Genomic DNA, 8,550 nt, shown 5'->3' on the forward strand with positions numbered 1-8,550 from the left:
AGTGTGTGTATTGAGAAGTGAAATAAAAACAGATGAGTTATTTGTGTGTCGTGTTTTCCCTGCTCTGGGAAGACTGAAACGTGTGCACGTACAAGTCCCCACATAGGAACTGGGTAATGAGAGTGGTTCTGTCAATGAGCTCAATGCTCTGTATTTTACATTAAAAACTGGCATTGCACCATGTCTTAGGCTCCGTTCTCTAGAGAAGCAAATCAGTGAAGTTTATTTATGTATATATACAAAGAGGTCTAGATCAAAGAAGTAACTCACACAGTTTTAGAAGGGGGCAAATTCCCAAGTCCCTGGGCCAGATGTCAGATTGGAGGATTCCCCTGACACCTAGAGCTACAGGGCTGATAACGCCAAGAATGACAGTTCAGATGGCTACTTCTGAGTGCAGAGGTGACTGAATGCAAGGCAGCAAGTGGTTGATGACGCTCAGGATCACCGGGCAATGTGGCAGTCTGGTAGCTCAAGTCCAAAGAACTGGAGGCAGGATGAGAAGACACATGCAGACTCCAAACATAGCAAACGGAGAGCAGCCTTTGAACGGCGTCTACTTGGATTGGAGGCAGCCCACACCCCCAAGGAGATCCCATCATGGAGCACAGAGTGGAGTTTACGAATTCTTAACCACCAAACCATTGAAAATCCCGACCCAGCCTGTGGACACAAAACCTTAACTATCGCACACACCACACAGATGAATGGTAACAATCATGCTGACTCTTAACCTTTTTCTTCAATTAAATAGCAAATTTAAAACACCAAACCAAACAAAAACACCCCAGGACCATTTGAGAAGATAGAGAGAAAAGAAAACCCTTTGCATGTGAGGACTTACCATGACACGCGTTTTGTGCCCTTTGAACAAAGGGCCCAGGTGTTCATCTTGTACTGAACCTTGAGCATTATGTAGCCACTCGGGGCTAACTGCTCCCTTCCCGCTAACGTGGCGTCTGATTGTTCCTGCTCCACCCAGAATGCTTTGCTCCCTGCTTTTCACTTCTGTTCCTCTTACCCAGGCGTTTGTCTTGCTCACACGGCAGCGTGTCTCCCACCTCCAAGGGGGAATACCAGAGTTCACAGAATCCTCTGGAGAGGGCCATGCCCACACAGAGGCCTCATTGGCTATGGCCTGATTGACAGCCTAGACCCCACCCTCTCACTCTTAATCCTCTCAAGTTGACAAATGATTATATAACTATCACAGTCTGCATATTGAGTCTCCCTGCCACCAAGTCACATCTGAGTCATGTGGCTGCTGTTAGGGGCTGTCGAGTCGGGTTTGACCCATAGGACCCTGCATACAACATGAAGAAACACTGCCTGGTCCTGCACCACCCTCTCCAGCGTTGCTAGGTTTTGAGCCCATCGATGCAGCCACGGTGTCCATCCATGCTGTTGAGGGTCTTCCTCTGGCCTGCACTGCTCCTCCACCAAGCATGTCCTCCAGGAAATGGCCTCTCCTAACAGCATGTCCAAAGGACGTGAATAAAGCCCCACCACCCTTGCCTTTAAGGAGCGTTCTTCTGGCCGTACTTCTTCCAGGACGGACTTGTTGGTTCTTTTTGTCACGGTCAGCCTTCTTTGCCAGCACCATCAGTCAAACGCCTTCTTCGGTCTGTCTCACAGGGACTTGATCTTGGGAGTAAACAGACAGTCTCATTTTTCTACAGGGCAGCAGCTGGTGAGTTTGAGCCCCTGACCTTGTGATGAGCAGCCCAATGGCCCACCCACAGTACTAACTGATATTGTAAAATCACTTATTAGTACTAAATTAATAAAGTGTTACTAAAAGCCACCATATAAAATGAAAAACAATCCACCCAGATAGTTGGAGGTGAAACATTGTTGAAAAGTTCCTTCCCTGGCGGCATGGAGTTGATCCCTACTCATAGCAGTCCAGTAGGTTGAACTGCCCCTGTGCATTTCTCAGACCGTAACTCTTTTTTTTAAATCATTTTATTAGGGACTCATATAACTCTTATCACAATCCATACATTCACCAATTGTGTAAAGCACATTTGTACATGTATTGCCCTCATCATTCTCAAAACAGTTGCTCTCCACTTAAGCCCCTGGCATCAGCTCCTCATTTTCCCCCCTCCCTCCCCACTCCCCTCTCCCTCATGAACCCTTGATAATTTATAAATTGTTATTTTGTCATATCTTGCCCTGTCCGACGTCTCCCCTCACCCACTCTTCTGTTGTCTGTGCCCCAGGGAGGAGGTCACATGTAGATCCTTGTAATCGGTTCTCCTTTCCAACCCACCCTTCCTCTACCCTCCTAGTATCACCACTCACACCAATGGTCCTGAAGGGATCATCCGCCCTGGATTCCCTGTGTTTCCAGTTCATATCTGTACCAGTGTACATCCTCTGGTCTAGCCAGATTTGTAAGGTAGAATTGGGATCATGATAGTGGGGGGTGGAGGAGAAGCATTTAGGAACTAGAGGAAAGTTGTATTTGTCATTATTGCTACATCTCACCCTGACTGGCTCGTCTCCTCCCTGAAACCCTTCTGTAAGGGGATGTGCAGTGGTCTACAAATGGGCTTTGGGTCTCCACTCTGCATCCCCCTACCTCATTCACTATGATATAATATTTTTGTTCTGATGATGCCTGATACCTGATCCCTTCGACACCTTGTGATCGCACAGGCTGGCGTGCTTCTTCCATGCGGGCTTTGTTGCTTCTGAGCTAGATGGCTGCTTGTTTACCTTCAAGCCTTTAAGACCCCAGATGCTATATCTTTTGATAGCTGGGCACCATCAGCTTTCTTCGCCACATTTGCTTATGTACCCATTTGTCTTCAGCGATCATATCAGGAGGTGAGCACACAATGATATGATTTTTTGTTCTTTGATGCCTGAAACTGATCCCTTTGGCACCTCGTGATCACACAGGCTGGTGTGCTTCTTCCATGTGGGCTTTGTTGCTTCTGAGCTGCTTGTTTACCTTCAGACTGTAACTCTTTACAGGAGTAGAAAGCCTGTCTTTCTCCCTCAGAGCAGCTGGTGGTTTTGAACTGTTGACCTTGCTGATAGCAGCCCAACACGTAACCACTGTGTCACCAGGGCTCTTTGTCTTTAGAAAGGAAGGGGGAGGCAGTCATCGTCAAGAGCTGACTCTGGAGTCCCGGTTTTCCATCTTTGCCTGTGTGGGAGGATGGTGAAGAGTGAGTCACAGCCATTGCTCCAATTGCTTTCCTCCAAGTAGCCCCATCTCTGGTTGGACAACCTGGGGGCAGTGTTTTTGAAAACATCCCCCCCTCCTTTTTGATAAGAACTGCCCACTTTCTATGGGGCAGTGAGGGCGACAGCATTGTTCAAAGGGCACGTTGTGGCTTCTCTGGGACCTCTTGGGGTCACTGTAGACAGATCCTTGAGAGAAAGATGAGGCTTTCTACTCCCGCGAAGAGTTACAGTCTCCGAAACCCCCAGGGGCAGGTCTAGCCTGTCCTACAAGGTCGCCATGACTTGGCATCGACTCGGTGGCAGTGAGTCGGCGGATGGAGGGCCTGGGACTCAGTGGCGGCACCAATTCCGTTCTGCCATGTTTATGGCTCAGGTTCCCCCCAAAGTCTCTGAGCGAGAGTAAGAAACACTCCTGTGACGGAAGTGGGACTTTATAGATTGCTCTTTTCATTCCCCTCTCCGGGACACGGACGTGGAAGAAGCTTTTTCTATGAATTGCAGTTTTGTGTGATTTGAAATTTTAATGTTGCCAATAACTCTATAGCTCAAGTTGTAAAAATGTCGGGTCACAAGACTTTTAAAAATACCCCCTTCATCCCATGCAGAAGAGTATTGTTCCCGCAAAAATACAAGTAGTTTAATACTCAAGACACTGGTTTAATTTACACAATGGCATGCAGTAAACATCACAATACACTTGTCTGCACGCAAACATACCCAACGGATTTTCAGCATCATTCTTGTCCATTTCGGAGTCGACTCATTAGGATGTGCCGAGGCCCATGGGACTGCTAATCCCAAGGTAGGTGGTGTGGTAGTTACATGATTTGGTGTCCGTTTGTGGAGGGGTGGAGTCTAGCCTGTCCATCAGGCATACATAGCTTGATGACCTCATTTGGAGGCGCTAAGGAGATAAATAGCTCGCTGGAGAGGGGACACTCAGTCTCTCCCTGTGAGACATTACTGACGACAAGCCACATGGAGCTACGCTGGTGGAGCCAGAGCCCTGGAGCTGGAGGAGCCACATGGAGACCCACACCAGTGCTGAGATGCTTCTACCACCACTGGATCCACAAGACTTTCCACCCACTGGGCTGTGATCTTCCTGCACGCAGCATCACTGCATGGCTGCGTGAGTCCAAAGAGGGATTTTTGGACTAGTATGGACATATAGGGTAATATTGGACTTGTGGACTTGATCTGCACTGGGCTGGAATGTTTTCTTAATGTACAATTGCTCTTTGACATAAAACTCTCTCTTATACACATATAAGTGTCTATGAATTTGTTTCTCTGGTCTACCCAGATTGACACAGGTGGTTCAAACTCACCAGTCGCTCCAAGGGAGGAAGATGAGGCTGTTAGCTCCTGTAGGGATTCACAGTCTCTGAAACCACTTATCGGGTCACTCTGAGTTGGAGTCAAGCCAATGGCATTGAGTTTGGGGTGGGTCACAGTGAGGGGAGCTCCACAGAAAATGGAGAAGCAATCTTGCCATCTTGTCTCTAAGGAGCGTTCAGCTTGCATTTCTTCTAGGCGTGAGGCATCTGCTTTCTATTCCCGCCAACAGTGACAGTCTCAGAAAGGCACAGTGTGTCGCCATCCATCAGCACGGGCTTGGTGACAGTGTTTGGTTTTGGGTTTTAGTTTTTCTGGCAGCCCACAATACACACGGGTCCGTCACCAACACCACAGTTGCTGGAAGGCATGCATCCTTCTGTGGCCTCCCTGTTCCACCATCCACCGACCGCATGCCTATAAGAAGACATTTGAAGGCATGAGGGGGAGAAGGGAGATAGGCCGGCATGCTTAGAGAGGGTCGCAGTTGAGATCAGATTTTATTTTTTGGAGGAGATTTCAATACGCCGTAGGCTATGAGCAGTTGCCCCTGGAAACAGATACAGGAGGGAGGGGGGTCACCCGGGAAACCAGGTTTGGAGCTGTGCTTGCTGGGCTCCAAATGTCTTGAAAATGCAGGCAGCCCACAAAGGTCCTGCCTGCATGTTGCCTGACCACAGTGATGAAGCAACTAGCCCCCTGACGGGCGTGACACACGTTTTCTGCTTTCCCAGCTCTGCTGACACGGACCGAGGCCCAGGAAGCATGCCAGAGCAGGATGACAGTATCGGAAATCGTGTGGGAAAGACAGACATGGGGCAGAGACATGGTGCGAACGCGGTGTTGGGAAAATGGCACCAAAGCAGGGTGGCCACAGACCTTCCATGGGTGGAGACCTCGGCATCCGTCCGTGAAGCGCGGGGTACCAAGGCATGCCCGTGAGGACAGGCGGGGCCGCGTCAGTGTCAGCAACTTGGTAAAGAACCCAGGAGACGCTGCGTGTGATGGGTCCGTAATGCACTCATTCAAAGCCAAGATGGCAGAAACGCTTAGAAAAGGCCTTTGTCGAAGGGCGGATGGACTGGGGTGGCCTAAGTCTAGCCAAACCCAAATCCCACACTTATTGCCGTGAAGTTGATTCTGACTTATAGCATCCCAGAGGACAACGTAGACTGCTCCCGTGGGTTCCTGAGACGGAACTCTTTGCGGGAATAGAAAGCCTCCTCTCTCTCCTGTGGGGTGGCGGGAGGTTTCGAGCTGCTGGCCTTGCGATGACAGCCCAACACGCGTAGCCACTGCATCACCAGGATGGGTACAGTGATGGAGGAGACTATATCCTACCACACAATGGCCACGTTACTGGTAAACCAAAATGATGCGAGGAATGGAAGGAGGGGCAGGCAGGGAGGAGGGACAGGTCAGGGGAGGATATGGAGATCAACACGGTCAAGGCAGCCCCTGCGGGTATCCACTTGCCCAACCTCCCACCACCCACCACTCAGGATGAAGGTCAGTAACGGAGGTGCTAATGGGGGACCTCGGCGTGAGGAGCTTTGGAAATGGTTCTGCAGACTCTGAGTCCCCTGTCATCAGCCCTCGGTCAATTGGCCATCCCTTTCTCCGCCTGGGTGCCTGCTGCTCATGATGACAGGTGAGTGAGCCAGAGATGCTTCCAGGTGCTGTGGCCCCCATGGCAGGCCCCTGGGGCCCAGTGTGGGTTGTCATCTCAGCTGCTGTTGCTGGTGACTGTCGAGTCGGGCCTGAATCCCGGGGGCCCCACGCAGGCCAAAACGCTGCCCAGCACTGTGCCGGCCCCAAGCCTTACTGTGAAGCAGACGACTGGCAGCTATAAACTACTCCTGGGGCTTGTGGTTGGGCTGAGTTTGCTAGAGAAACAAACCCAGGAACACGCACATGCACTAGAAAGAACTTTATATCAAGAACACGGCTCCGTCCAGTCCAGCCCAAGGCCGTAGGTCTGATGCTAGCCAGAGCTTCTTCAGACCCACGGAGCTGCGTACCAGTGCCTCAGAGAGGTGAAGTGGGAAGGTGGGAGATGACAGGCCAGTGGGTGCAGAGTCACGCAGATCCAAGGTCTACAGGAACATGTCAGGGCACCACAGCTCCAGGGAGCCGTGAGCCCCCAGACAGGAGATACAAGACCCAAAAGGAGGCATCACCAGGCTGACACTTGATGGGTAGGCTGAACTCCACCCCTACCTCCAGCTGGACCGAGTCAAAACCAAACTTACCACCATCGAATTGAGGCTGACTCACAGCGACCCTATAGGACAGGGTAGAACCGGCCCTGTGAGTTTTCGAGACTGACTCTGTACGGGATCGAAAACCCCACCTTTCTCCAGTGTCTATGTCTTTGTCCAAGTGTTTCTAGGTCAAGGTGACGGTCTAAGTCAAGGTCTAGGCCTAGGTCAATGTCTAGGCCTAGGTCAAGGTCTAGGCCTAGGTCAAGGTCTAGGCCTAGGTCAAGGTCTAGGCCTACCTAGTTCTAGCTCTTGGTCTAGGCATATTCATCTATGTATTGAACATTTTAAAAATTATACTGAGGTGAGAGCTTACCTTTCAGAGGGGTCCTGGTGGCATGGTGGGCTACACACTGAGTGGCTAACCTCGAGGCTAGCAGTTGGAAGCCACCAGCTGCTCCCCGGGAGAAAGAGGCGTCTTTCTGCTCCCGTAAGGGGTAAGCGTCTCCGAAACCCACAGGGGCTGCTCTCCCTGTGCTGTCGGGTCGCCATGGGTCAGCAGTGCAGTGCGGGATGGCAGTGCGTGTGGTTTTGGTTGCACATCTCAGATCCCCAAGGCCGCGCTCGCTGGTTCAAACTACTGATCAAACCCTCTGTAGCCAGGCGTTGCTTTCAGGGTCACGATTGCACCCTCAGCTAGATCTGCCTGGTGATCTCCAAAGAAAATCACGCATGCGGCCAGTCACGCAGGCGTCAGCCTCCACCTCCCTCCCGTCACTGTGTATCCTGGGATGTCGCTGTGCTCTGTGATCAGAAGGCGGAGAGAGCACAGGGCTGTCATCAGAGGGGAGCTGTCAAGCCAGGCACTCGGAAAAGCAGTTCAAACAGCATCTGTGGAGATCGGAGACCAATTAGATAATTATCAAAAGCTCCAGGAAGAGGCTCGGGAGCCTCAGCGCAGGCAGGGCCAGCTGGGACAGTCCTCCTCTTTATCCATGTTTCAAACCCGGAGTTGTCACTGGCCTAGCTGGCCCGATCCCAGAGCGGGCTCTGGACGCTGCAGCTTGGGCTGGGCCTTCGGCTCTGCCCACTGACCTGCCAGGCAGGGACAAGCTTGCACACAGCAGAATGGAGTCAGGACCACCAGGTGCCTTGTGTGTTCCTGCGGCCATCACGCTGCGGGCCTGTCCTGGACTCTTGAATCCTACTTGGCTAGTGGAATGACCCCTCCCCCCACTCCAAAGAGAGGGTCCACTTGGAGCATTCCTGGAGAATTTGTTTCACCTTGGGGATCCTTGGCAGTCTGTCTGTTTGGACTCGCCTTAGAGAAGCAGACTCAGGACAAGGTGCACAAGCCCCTTGAGCCCGTATGGCAATCTCTGCTAGTTCCTGTCCCCGGCCAGGGACCCCTGGGAGGCGTGGCCCAGAGCTGCTTAGTCTGCAGCAGCAGATGTGTGACTAGGGCAGCCAGGTGGCCACAACAAGCCCCACGAGGTCACCCTAGCTAAAAAATAGATGGCCAGGCACTGGCCCATTCAGAGGGGCTCTGAAAGCTCCCAGGTGCCCCCACAGCCAGGGGGAGCTCTGATACAAATGGCGCAGGGAGGGACCAGCAGCCCATGGAGGTGGGGACAGGGAGCACTCGTGGCCTCCTCTGGTGGTGTCCCGTTCTTCACTGGTCATTTTGAATGTCAGGGGTCCCATGGTCACATCCAGGGGAGGGGTGCCTGCAGTCCCCGGAGGTTGCCGGCCCTGGCATGCATGGGGGGGGCGGTCTCTTGGGAATCTCTGCAGAAAAGGGACTGGTGAC

Source organism: Echinops telfairi, unplaced genomic scaffold, assembly GCF_000313985.2.
Source record: "Echinops telfairi isolate 266 unplaced genomic scaffold, ASM31398v2 ScPeMD7_25;HRSCAF=90, whole genome shotgun sequence".
NCBI lineage: Eukaryota > Metazoa > Chordata > Mammalia > Afrosoricida > Tenrecidae > Echinops > Echinops telfairi.